The sequence below is a fragment of the Nicotiana tabacum genome, chromosome 22, assembly GCF_000715075.1.
Source record: "Nicotiana tabacum cultivar K326 chromosome 22, ASM71507v2, whole genome shotgun sequence".
In the NCBI taxonomy this organism is placed as follows: Eukaryota; Viridiplantae; Streptophyta; class Magnoliopsida; order Solanales; family Solanaceae; genus Nicotiana; species Nicotiana tabacum.
Window position 1 is genome coordinate 28,150,964 of NC_134101.1, and position 14,325 is coordinate 28,165,288.

A 14,325-nucleotide genomic window follows, 5' to 3' on the forward strand; every position below is an offset into this window, starting at 1 on the left:
ACTGCCTCTTTTCTTCTTCGTGAACACGTCCCCTATCTCGCGTTCGCGATGCACTCTCAGTCCAAACCTTCACGAACGCGTCCTCTTCTTCGCGAACGCGACGGACAAATCTTCCTCAGCTATGAGATTGTAACGACCCGACTTGTCATTTTGAGAATCTACGTTCCGTTCAGTGACTTAAGGTCCCGAGCAGATTTGCAATGTGTATTATGACTTGCGTGTATGGTCGAGTTTGGTTTTCAGATGATACAGGATTAAATTGAAAGAACAATTCTCATTTTTAAAGCTTAAATGAAAAGAGTTAAGCAGAGTTTGACTTTTGAGTAAACGACCCCGGAATAGAGTTTTGATGATTCCAACAGTTCCGTATGGTTATTTTGGACTTAGGAGCATTTCCGAAATTTTATTTGGAAGTCCGTAGTTAATTTAGGTTTAAAATAGCTAAAATAGAAATTTAAGTTTGGAAGTTTGACCAGGGAGTTACATATTTTGGTTCTCGTTGCATTTGGCCGTATGCCTAATTGATCTTTTACTATCTTATTTTCTTTTCAATTAGTTAGGTGGGTTCATTTTGACTCTTAAAAGTTTTCATTATATAATTAAAAAAAAAGCTCATGAATTTTGTCACTTTCTGTAAGGAATTACTCTTCACGTACGCTCTTCTAGAATAGGATTTCCATATTCAATTTTCTTGGCATCACTCTGGAAACCTCACCTCGACATCTCACGTGACTCACAAAAATCACTGATAATACACAATCAAGTAGCATTTGGAGAAACAGAGAGGGGAAAAGGAAAAACAATTGCTCATCTTCTCCATTAGGCAAAATTTTCTCCATCTATGCAAAACTCCACCAAAATTTTAGTTCTTTTCACAGACTTTTAACATGGAAACTACATAATTCCATCACCTCTATTCAACCAATATTTGGACCACAAATTAACAAAATCTTCTCCCGTGAACTTTCCTTGACTGCAACACCACCCTTTCTCTATTTTTAAAGCTCCCCCACCACCGTCCTTTATCATTTTCTTTGTCAAAATTATCAGTGAATTAGAAATCAGAAATGGGTTGAATATTAAGGGTAAATTTCGGGCTAGATCTCTAGATTTGAAATCCAACCGAAGTTGCCGTTAGGGTGGGTATAGTTTGAGTGCTATGGTCTGCGGTATCGGTCCAGATTTGAAACGCAATTGAGGTGTTGTTGTCAGATTTGGTTTCTAATTCATCTCTGGGTAACGTTGTTACTGTATAAAGAGGTTCTTTCTTAATTAAAATCTGGAGAAAACTTTGCTACACAAAAGATTCGGGACGTTTGGAGACCAATTCACGAGGCAAGGGTATAACGGAGTAAGAATTTACATGGCTTTGAGGTAAGTATCTTGCCTAACCTTGAGTGGGAGAATTACCCCATAGGCATCGAGTCTTATGTGCCATTTATGAAATATAAAAAATCGTGTACACGAGGTGACGAGTATGTACTCGGGCTTATATGTGCAAATTTTATTGGGTTAAAGTCTTAGGCATTATTGTGTAGTAAATTGGATAATTGTTGGTATTTATTAAATCATCTATTTGTCATGCCTCAATCCTTGTTTGTTGAATTTATTTTTATATGACAATTTGATGTGAGTATTACTTGAATATTTATGTAAATTCCATGAGTTTGTTGATTTGATATTTCCTGAAAATAATTATATTATGAATTTTTCCATCTGCAAATAATTAATGAACTAAGTTTAAATTGAGGCGTTAATACAATTATCAAGAATTTGGATTAATGAATGTGTTGCCCTATACTGAGTATTTTCTATCTTTGTTGATTTTTTTTGAGGTTTTATATACGTTGTGTGGAGCTTTGGGCTATTTTTGAGAAATTTATTGATTTTACTATATCATTGGAATTGATTGTGGTTGTTGGGCAAATTGTGATAGAAATTGATTGTGTTGTGTTGTCGTGATAATATCTCGTGTAAATTGTTGTGTGATTTGAGTTGTTATTATGAGGATATAAGGGTGACATTTCACTGTTGATATTATGTGGGTATAAGGGTGACATTTCACCGTGATTATGTGTGTTGGGATATTGTTTGGGCGGAGTGAGAATGGTGGCTATTATACGGAGCGATAAGGATGGCTGTAGGAGCGATAATGGTGGCTATTGATATTGTCAGGGCGGAGGGATAAGGGAGGTTATTATAAGAGTGATAAGGGTGGCTATAGGAGAGATAAGAGTGGCCATTGTCAGGGATGATACGTGATGATGTGGAGTTATTGTGTTGGTAATTTTTATGTGATGATGTGGGGTTATTGCGTTGGTAATTTTCATGTGATGTTGTGCTTTTCCTTGTGTTTATTTTTATATCTTGTGCAATTTGTCTTGTTGTTGGTAAATTGATAATAGTCTAATCTATGTTGAAATTGGGAGCCTATAGCTATTGCCGGGTAGATTATGAAATGAAATGTGGGCACGAGGCGCCGTGAGTAAATAATGATGATATTGACATGTGAACTGTCCGTGCAGTTGTGATATGAAATGGGGGGCACGAGGTGCCGTGGGTAAATGATGATGATATTGGCACGTAAGTTGTCCGTGTTGTGTATATCACCGGTTGATTATTGTTGCCATCATTGTTATTTGTTTTCTATTATTTTTGTATACTATATTGCACAAGTTATTAGACTAGTGAGTGTCTTGACTGTACCTCGTCACTAATACACAGATGTTAGTCTTGATACTTACTGGGTACTGACCGTGGTGTACTCATACTACACTTCTGCACATTTTTTTGCAGAGCCAGGTATTGGAGCTATCGGAGTCGGACAGAGTTAAATTGTGATCGCAAGGATTTAAGGTAGAGCTGCTTGGTCGTCGCAGTCCCTTGAAGTCTTTTCATTCTATTGTACTGTTAATTATTAATCAAACAGTATTGAGTATTCGATCTTTGAGATCATTTCATGTATTCAGTTAGAGTTCGTGACTCAGTATTACCAGTCTTGGGAGGTTGTTTTATTTGTAATTATTTCCTGTGTTGGTTTTTATAAAAAAAAATGGCTTAAATTATTATAAAATCGGCTTACCTAGTCTTAGAGACTAAGTGCCATCACGAAGCCTGTGGCGGGATTTTGGGTCGTGAAAAGTTGGTATCAAAGCTCTAAGTTCATTGTCACGAACGCGTAAGAGGAAACCAGAACAAATACACCAGCAGTCTTCAGCCATCAAGCCAAATCCAAAAATGATCTGCCAACCATCTGAAACTCACCCGAGGCCTCTGGGACCTCAACCAAACATACCATCAAGTCCCAAAACACGACACGAACTTAGTCGAACCCTCAAATAACCTCAAACAATATCAAAAATACGAATTACACATGTATTCAAGCCTAATGAACATTGAAAATTTCAAATTCTACAAACGACGTCAAAACCTATCAAATCTAGTCCGATTGACCTCAAATTTTGCACACAAGTCACACTTTTCAAAATTCCAACTTTCGCCATGTCAAGCCTAATTCTACTACGGACCTCCAAATCACAATCCGGATGCGCCCCTAAGTCCAAAATCACCTAACGTAGCTAACGGAACCATCAAAATTTAAATCCGAGGTTATTTACACATAAGTCAATATCCGGTCAACTTTTCCAACTTAAGCTTTCCATTATGAGACTAAGTGTCTCAATTTATTCTAAAATCTCTTCGGACCCAAACCAACTAACCCGATAAGTCATATAACAGCTATAAAGCACAAATAGAGCAGTAAATGGGGGAACAAGGCTACAACTCTCGTAACGACCGAATGGGTCGTTACAAAATCTCTCTCTAGGTAGCTCCAAAATCGCCCTAAGAAGTGAAATAAATGAACAAAAAATGACCTAAGTCCGAAATAAATGGACCTCACTGCCTCCAGGACTTTCGCATTTGTGGTGCAAGGGCCGCATCTGCGGAAGGTTCATTGCAGATGCGGTCCTCTCTTGGCTGGCCTAAATCAGCACATGCGGAAGAATGGCCCGCTTCTGCGAGCCCGCTCATGCTACGCGAGAGACGCACTTACGCCCTGCCTCGCTTCAACGGTCCCTTGACCGCTTCTGCGGTCGCGCATCTGCGCCCACCGCATCCGCATCTACGATTCCTGGGCTGCCTAAGTTGGGCCACTTCTGCGGCTGCTGGCTCGCTTCTGCGAGCTCGCACCTGCGGTTGGCCCTCCAGAGGTGCGATTGCACCAAAAGCTGGATGCTTCACCTGATCACCCAAGGCCAAACGACTTCCTCGCATCGACTGAATGGCATCCGGGGCCCCCGAGGCCCCGTCCAAACATACCAAGAAGTTGGTAAACATAAAACGGACCCACTCGCAACCTCGAAACGCAGAAAACAATATTAAAACAAGGAATCGCAACCCAAAATCAATAGGATCAACTTATGAACTTCAAATTCCTCCAACTTACTTCGAACGCGCCGGTTCATACTTAAACTACTCGGAATGGAACTAAATTTTGCGTGCAAGTCTTAAATCACCATATACAACTATTCTCAGGCTCGGAATTACAAACGAACCTTGATAACACCAAAACCTACTCCAAACCAAATTCAAAGAACTTGTAAACCTTCAATAAGCCAACTTTCAACATTAAGCGCTGAAATGCTCCCGGGTCATCCAAAACCCGATCTGAACATATGCCCAAGTTCTAAATCGCCATACGAACCTATTGGAACCGTCAAATCCTGGTTCCGAGGTGGTTTACTTAAAATGTTACCAAAGTCAAACTTAGCCTTTTAAAGCCAAACTAAGGAACCAAGTGTTCTGATTTCAACCTAAACCCTTCCAAAATCCCGAACTAACCATATCCGCAAGTTATAAAATAGTAAAAGCACATACGTGGAGTATTATTTAGGGGAACAGGGATCTAGAAAGCAAAATAACCGGTCGGGTCGTTACATTCTCCACTTCTTAAATAAACGTTCGTCCTCGAATGGATCTAGAATCATACACGGAGTGCTGAATAGGTGTGGATATCTGCACCACATGTCCTCCTCGACCTCCCAAGTCGCCTCCTCGACTGGTTGGCCCCTCCACTGAACGTTTACCATAGAAATCTTATTGGACCTCAGCTGGTGAACCTGTCTGTCAATAATGGCAACTGGCTCCTTCTCATAACCCATGCTCTCATCTAGTTGAACCGTGGTGAAGTCTAACACATGCGACTTGTCGGCATGATACCTCCGGAGTATAGACACGTGGAAAATCGGATAAACTCCCGACAGACTGGGAGGCAAAGCAAGCTCATAAGCAACCTCCCCAACTTGTCTCAATACCTCAAATGGACCTATAAACTTGGGGCTCAACTTGCCCTTCTTCCCGAACCTTATGATTCCCTTCATCGGCGAGACTTTCAAAAGAACCTTCTCGCCCACCATAAATGATAAATCACGCGCCTTCTGATCCGCGTAACTCTTCTATCTGGACTGTGCTGTAAGAAGTCGCTCCTGAATCAACTTTACCTTTTCCAATGCATCCTTCACTAAATCAGTACCATATAACTTAGCCTCGCAGGGCTCAAACCATCCGATGGGCGAACGACATCGCCGACCATATAAAGCCTCAAATGGAGCCATCTTGATGCTGGACTGATAACTGTTGTTGTAATAAAACTCAGCCCAAGGAAAGAATCGATCCCACTTCCCTTCAATGTCAATCACGCATGCTCTAAGCATATCCTCCAAGATCTGAACTGTCCGCTCCGACTTCCTGTCGGTCTGCGGATGAAAGGCTGTGCTGAGCACTACCCGGGTTTCCAACTCACTCTGTACTGCCCTCCAGAAATTCAAAGTAAATTGAGGGCCTCTATATGATATAATAGAGAGAGGCACACCGTGCAACCAAACAATCTCCTGAATGTAAATCTGAGCCAACCTCTCTGAAGAATACGTGGTAACAACCGGAATGAAGTATGCTGACTTGGTCAATCTGTCGACAATGACCCAAACCACATCAAACTTCTGCAAGGTCAGTGGCAACCCAACTATGAAGTCCATAGTAATGCGCTCCCATTTCCACTCAGGTATAGTCATCTGCTGAAGTAGGCCACCTGGCCTCTGATGATCGTACTTAACCTGATGGTAATTTAGGCACCTCGCTACATACTCAACTATGTCCTTCTTCATCCGGCGCCACTAATAATGCTGCCTCAGGTCGCGATACATCTTCGTAGCACTTGGGTGAATAGAATATCGAGAACTATGTTCCTCCTCTAGAATCGTTTCCCTCAATCCATCAACATTAGGGACACATAGGCGACCCTGGAGTCGTAGAACACCATCCTCCCCGACAGTAACCACTTTAGCACCACCCTGTAGTACCGTCTCTCCGAGAACCAATAAGTGTGGATCATCAAACTGACGAGCCTTGATTTGCTCGAATAGTGAAGACTGGGCGACAACGCATGAAAGAACTCGGCTGGGCTCTGAAATATCCAACCTCACAAGTCTGTTAGCCATGGATTGAAGGTCCAAAGATAGTGGCCTCTCCTCTGCAGAAATGAATACCAAACTGCACATACTCTCCGCCTTTCTGCTCAAGGAATCCACAACTACATTAGCCTTGTCTCGATGATAAAGGATGGTAATATCATAATCTTTTAGTAATTCAAGCCACCTGCGTTGCCTCAAATTGAGATCCCTCTGCTTGAACAAATGCTGCAAGCTGCGATGATCGGTGTAAACCTTATAGGACACCCTATAAAGATAATGCCTCCAGATCTTGAGAGCATGAACAATCGCGACCAACTCCAAATCATGTACATGGTAATTCTTCTCGTGGGGATTCAGTTGACGTGAAGCATATGCAATAACTCGCCCCTCCTGCATAAATACACAACCCAAACCAACGCGTGAAGAGTCACAATATACAGTATACATCCCTGAACGGGAAGGTAACACTAACACTGGTGCTGAAGTCAATGTGGTCATGAGCTTCTAAAAGCTCGCCTCGCAATCATCAGACCATCAGAACGGAGCACCCTTCTGGGTCAATCTAGTCAAAGGTGCTGCAATAGATAAGAAGCCCTTCACAAACCGATGATAATAATCTGCTAACCCCAGGAAGCTCCTGATCTCAATCGCCATGGCATGACGAGGCCAACTCTGAACTACCTCGATCTTCTTAAAATCTACCTTAATACCCTCACTTGATACTATATTTCCCAAGAATACCATAGAATCTAACCAGAACTACACTTGGAGAACTTAGCATATAGCTTTTGTTCCCGCAAGGTCTGAAGCACCACTCTCAAATGCTTCTTGTGCTCCTCCATGCTACGTGAGTAGATCAAAATGTCACCAATGAAGACAATGACAAACGAATCAATATATTGCCTGAACATGCGATTCATCAAATCCATAAACGTTGTCGAGACGTTAGTCAAACTGAAAGACATCACTAGAATCTCAGAATTACCATATCTTGTCCGGAAAGCCGCCTTCGAAACATCGAAATCTTGAATTTTCAGCTGATGGTACCCCGATCTCAAGTCTATCTTAGAGAACACCCTAACACCCTGCAACTGGTCAAACAAATCATCAATACGCGGCAACGGGTAATTGTTCTTAATGGTAACTTTGTTCAATTGGTGGTAACGATGCACATCCACATAGTCCCATATTTCTTCTTCACAAATAACACCGGTGCACCCCAAGGCGACACACTCGGTCTGACGAACACCTTTGCTAGCAACTCCTCAAGTTGTTCCTTCAACTCCTTCAACTCTTTTGGAGCCATGCGGTATGGTGGAATAGATATAGGCTGGGTACCTGGAGCCAAATCCATACAGAAATCGATATCACGATTGGGTGGCATGCCTGGAAGATAAGAAAGAAACACATCAGAGAACTCCCGGACTACAGGCACTGAATCAATCGCCGGAGTCTCTATAGTAGTATCCCAAACATAAGCTAGATAAGCCAAACAACCCTTCTCGACCATGTGTCGAGCCTTCAAAAAGGAGATAACCCGACTGGATGTACTGACAGACGAACCCTTCCACTCCAATCTAGGAAACTCTAGCATCGCTAAGGTAACGGTCTTGGCATGGCAATAAAGGATGGAGTGATATGGAGACAACCAATCCATGCCCAGGATGACCTCAAAGTCGGTCATATCGAGCAACAGAAGATCCGCTCGGGTCTCATAACCACATAAATTAACAATGCAGGACCGATAGATCCGATCTACAACAACAGAATTGCCCACTGGAGTGGACACATAAACAGGAGTACCCAAGGACTCATGAGGAATTCCTACGAAATGAGCAAACAGAGATGAAACATATGAATATGTAGACCCTGGATCAAATAGTACCGAAGCATCCCTACCGTAAATAGAAATAATACCTTTGATCTCGGCATCTGAGGCTACTACATCTGGTCTGGCTGGGAAGGCATAGAATCTGGATGGAGCGCCTTCTGGCTGGCCTCCACCTCTAAGACGACCTCTACCTACCTGCCCTCCACCTCTGGGCGGTCGGACGACTGGTGGGGTAGCTGGTGCTTGTAATCATAGGATGCTGACCCCGCTGCACTACCTTGCCCAGAAGCCTAGGGCAGAACCTCCGCACATGACTGAGATCCCCGTACTCGAAACAACCTCTCGGTACGGTGGACTGTTGACCTGAAGTCTGACCCTGATGGCCTTAATACCCAATGGAGGGTTCCTTAATAGCTGGTGGGCGGTAGGAACTCTCTGGCATGACGCTGAAATAAGGTCGCACTGGAGCACCCCAAGGAGGCGACGGTGCTGGATATATGGGCCTGCAAGACTGACCCCTCACGAACTGACCCTTGCCCCCAGTCGGGGCACCATTGAACTCTCTAGAATATCCAAACCGCTTATCCCTCGTCATCTGCTCTCGTCTCCGCTGACGGACACCCTCGATCCTCCGAGCTATCTCCACAACTAGCCCGTAAGAAGTCCCCATCTCCACTTCTAGAGCCATGGTAGCCTAGATACCAGAGTGCAACCCGACAACAAACCTCCGCACTCTCTCTGCATTGGTAGGAAGTATCCTAAGTGCATGGTGAGACATCTCAGAAAATCTCGCCTCATAGTCGGTCACCGACATCTGGCCCTACTGAAGCTGCTCGAACAGAAACCACAACTCTTCCCTCTGAGAGGGTGGAATATATCTGTCCAAGAAGAGGCGTGTGAACTAATCCCAAGTCGTGGGAGGAGAACCTGCTGGTCTGCTAAGAAGATAGGACTGCCACCATCTACGGGCCCTGACCTCCAGCTGAAAGGTGGTAAAGTCCACCCCGTGGAACTCCAATATCCTCATGTTGTGCAGTCTGTCCCTACACCGATCAATAAAATCCTGGGGGCCCTCATGCCGCTCACCCACAAAGATAGGAGGATTTAGCCTAGTCCATCTGTCCAATAGCTTATGCGGATCGCCGGCCACAGCTGGTCTGGGCTTAGGTATAGCTGATGCAACTGGCTGAGCTCCGCCTTCGGGTAGTGCGCCCGGGGTCTTATGTACGGCAGCTGCATGCCGTGGAGCCTAAGCGGTAGGGGTCTGTCCTCCCCCTCCCGCCTCAGATGAAGCTAGGTCTGCTGGAAATAAACTAGCCTGAGTCATAGAATCTATGAACCGCAGCATACGGCCCATGACCTGCTGGAATCCCGGTGCGGACATGAAATCCATTGGGGTTAGCTCTGCTGCAGGCACCTCACCCTGCTCCTCAATAATAGGATCCTCTACTGGATCCACCAGTGGCATGACTGGAACAACTCTAGGACGCCCTCGTCCTCTACCATGATCTGGAGCCCTCCCTCGGCCTCTAGCAACAGGGGGAACATGTTCTCCATGATCGGGTACATCTACCGCGCGCATTCTCACCATCCATGAGAAAATAAGAGAATGATACTTAGCACAACATCAATTGCGCGATAGGAGATAAAGAAAAGAGTAGTTTCCTAATACTCTATAGCTTCTCGAAGATAAGTACGGACGTCTCCGCACCGATCCGCAAGACTTTATTAGGCCTGCTCATAACTTGTGAGACCTACATGAACCTAGTGCTCTGATACCATATTGTCACGACCCAATTTCTCCTATAGGCCGTGATGGCACCCAACGTCGCCGCTAGGTAAGCCAACGGTGAACTAACTACATGATTACTCTTTTTTAATAGGCTTCCAAGTAATTAAATTCCATTTATTAAAAGGTTGAAGAAGTAGAAAGTTTAGTAATTAAAACGGAAGCAACTGAGTGCAATCATAGATATATAAATACTCCAAAACCATAAAGTCTACTAGAGTGTGTGTCAAGACCTGGCGTCACAAGTGTATGAGCACTAGTAGAATATACAAAACTCTAACTACCGTATGAAATAACAAAGGCAGAAAATAAGTACAAAAGAAAGGCTCTAGGTGTTGCAGAACGGCTCAGGAAGCAGCTCACCACTAGGCCACAGGGTATCGGGGATGCGCACCAGTGTGACCGCTAGATGCACCTGCCTCAGATGCTGCACGATTAGTACAGAAGTGTAGCGTGAGTACATAAACAACATGTACCCAGTAAGTATCAAGTCTCGAAGAAATAGTGACGAGAGGTCGACATCGACACTTACTATAGGCTAACAGTAAAGAAATACAGATGTTCTAAATAAGCATGGGTTATGTAAATAATAATAATAATAATAACTCAATAACAAGCAGGAAGTAAATAACTCTTTCACACATGGTAAGTCCCAAATAAATTTCTGTCTTATATAATTTTAGCCTCTCAAGCCAAGAAAAGATATCAAATATAAAATTACACTTCGAGTGTTATCACGCACGATTATGCCGAGGTCGTATGGCCCGATCCAGAATAATGTGTACACTGCCGAGAGTCGAGCGGCATGAACCATTGATGTATCTATATACTACCGAGGCATTTGGCCCGCTCCACAAGAAGAGAGGATACTTTACAAACAACTGGTTTAAGAGCTAATACAAGGCTAATGCGCAAAGAAGCACAATTTCTATTAACGGTCAAGTAACCCGCCAAAACTCAAGTAAGTGAAGTTCGGTCCTTTACAATTCCTTTAACAAGTTCCAATATAATTTAGGCACTTTAATTAACAAGTAGGGTGTTAACATTACAAGTATTTCATGATTCAGGTCCTAAACTACCCGGATATAAGCATAATTAGTAGCTACGCACGGACTCTCATCACCTCGTTGCCTACGTAGCCACCCCCCTACCATTTAGAAGAAAATAGCAATTTAAACCACCTATGGGGTAAATTCCCTCTTACAAGGTTAGGCAAGAGACTTACCTTGTCTCAACCCTCACTTTCCGGCCTCAAATTTACCCTAAAGCCTCCACTCGGTGCCGAACAATTCGAAACTAGTCAAATGCTGTATAAATTAATCAATATACGCTGAAAAGTTAATGATTTAGCTATTAGAGTAATTTTCCAACCGAAATTAAAAGATTCTTAAAATTTACCCCGGGCCCACGTGCCCGGATTCCGGAAATTTTGGAGAAAGTTGTTACCCATAAACTCATGAACTCAAATATGTAATTTTCACTCAATCCCATAACCATTTTTCGTTGGTAAATCTCATTTTTATCAAAACCTAGGCTTATTAAACTAAACCCATAATTTTCACAAATTTACATGTTAAAATCTACCAATAATCTATGTATTTAACTTATATTGGATAGAAATTACTTACCTCAAATAGCTAGGTGGAAATCTCTCTCTTGGAAGCTCCAAAATCGCCTCAAGAAGTGAAATAAATGAACCAAAAATGACCTAAGTCCGAAATAAATGGACCTCACTGCCTCCAGGACTTTCGCATCTGTGGTCCAAGGGTCGCATCTGCGAAAGATTCATCGTAGATGCGGTTCTCTCTTAGCTGGCCTAAATCTGCATCTGCGGAAGAATGGCTTGCTTCTACGAGCCCACTCCTACCTCGCTTCTGCGGTCCCTTGACCGCTTCTGCGGTCGTGCATCTGCGCCCACCGTGTTCTCATCTGCAATTCTTGGGCTGCCTAAGCTGGGCCTCTCTTGTGGCTGCTGACTCGCTTCTACGAGCTCGCACCTACGGTTGGACCTCCATATGTGCGATTGCACCAGAAGCTGGATGCTTCAGCTGATCACCCAAGGCCAAACGACTTCCGCGCATCGTCTGAATAGCATATGGTGCCCCAGAGGCCCCGTCCAAACATACCAACAAGTTTGTAAACATAAAATAGACTCTCACGCACCCTCAAAACAAGGAAAACAACATTAAAACTAGGAATCGCAACCCAAAGCCAATAGGATAAACTTATGAACTTCAAATTCCTCCAACTTACTCTGAACGCGCCGATTCATACTTAAACTACTCGGAATGGCACCAAATTTTGCGTGCAGGTCTTAAATCACCATACGAAACTATTCTCAGGCTTAGAATCACAAACGGACCTCGATAACACCAAAACCTACTCGAAACCAAATTCAAAGAATATTTAAACCTTCAATAAGCCAACTTTTAACATTAAGCGCCGAAACGCCCCGGGATATCCAAAACCCGATCCGAACATACACCTAAGTCCTAAATCGTTATACGAACCTATTGGAACCGTCAAATCCCGGTTCCGAGGTTGTTTACTCAAAATATTGACCAAAGTCAAACTTAGCCCTTTAAAGCCAAACTAAGGAACCAAGTATTCAGATTTCAACCCGAACCCTTCCAAATCCAGAACTAACCATCCGCCCAAGTCATAAAATAGTAAAAGCACATACATGAAGTCTTATTTAGGAGAACAGGGATCTAAAAAGAAAAATGACCGGTCGGATCGTTACAGAAGACGTTCAGAATCAAAGATGTTATTGTCAACAAGAATCTCCTTGCCTTCAATGAAATACTCCGAAAATGCACAACAATATATACCACAATCACTGCATACAAAAATGTATTAAGAAAAAATAAGATACCAATAAAAGAGTGAAAACAAAGAATATCATATAAAAAAAATTACAACTTACGCTTTTTCCTGTTGAGGCAATTCATCTACCGATAAAAGAGAAAATGGTTCTGACAGATCCTCCTTTCCCAAATAATGAGATCTATTCCTTGCAATGTCAACTCTTTGCTCATAAAATGGAGTAGTGTTCAACAGCAATGATATCATTACAGCAAATGAGTGCAATGCTTTATAAACAACAACATCATGACTTGCAGATCTCATAGAGTCGTATATGTAAATGTACCCATCAAGCAAAGACAGAACGCCCAATACCCAATTTCATGCATCTTTCACATTAATTGGCATAAGAACATAATCAACGAAAATCCAAGAGGGTGTTACAAAGAATGTAATACCCAAGCACATACTCTTTTAATTTCTTTGTCAAGTCAAATATCTCTTTTTTACATTCCCACTATCTGTGGTTGATTTATTGTACACCTCTTGAATGGTACAACTGAAATAATTGTCACTAGTTGTCATCTTTACTTTTCCATATTTAGCTTTCTTCCGGAGGTAGTAGAATATAATATCAATATGCTACAAAAAAGAAAAAACACATCAATCGAACATACACACACACCTGTCAAACTAAAAAAGGAAATAATGTCTGTTGACATACCGTCTCATTGATACCTATACCAGTATAGTGAAGTTCAAAAAACCATGTCCTCTTAGTTATAAATGCAATTCAAGATCAAACTGTTGCTCTAGTATATCATCCTTCTTTTCGTACACCTTTTTGTAAAAAAGATTTAATAAATATATAAATACGATAGTCCAAACTATGATTAAAAAGAAAATACAATCAAAGCATAAGGAAATCTACAACACTACCTGCGAGTTCCAATTAACTTTGTTTCAACAAACATAGTAAACTCATCACTAATTAATACATGAACTTTTTCTGTAATTGACATTTTAAAAGGATGATCCCCTTTCACAATAACACGAGGTACAACATTTTTTCTTATTCAGTCAAGTAGAGTCATCTGAAACCTCATAAGCTTAAACGCCTTCATAAGTTGACTGAATAGGCAAAGAACTTGCAACATCTTCAGGTGTAGAGCATTTTGGAATAGAACAGATTACAGGAGCAACACCTATGGACTGATTAGCAATCTCAAAATTTAGTTTGTGAATCTGAGAATCAATCTGAGAGTTAGTCATCTCAACCTCATAATCTGGAAACATCTCCGTTGTTGATTTTTTATAAACCTCAACAGCCGGAACATCTTCATCGCGTGATTGTTTAGGCATCTGACAAGATGGAATATCTTCAGTTGTTGTTTGTTTACCAAGCTTAGATGTTAATTTATGAGCCTCTG

The 14,325-nt window shown here is 42.2% G+C and overlaps 1 long non-coding RNA gene across 1 annotated transcript; it reads left to right on the forward strand.

The window, feature by feature from the left end:
- Positions 1-643: 643 nt before the first annotated feature.
- On the forward strand, positions 644-2,969 carry LOC142176655 (uncharacterized). Its single transcript, XR_012705361.1, has 2 exons — positions 644-1,374; positions 2,797-2,969. It is a non-coding gene; the product is annotated as an uncharacterized LOC142176655 (long non-coding RNA).
- Positions 2,970-14,325: the final 11,356 nt, after the last annotated feature.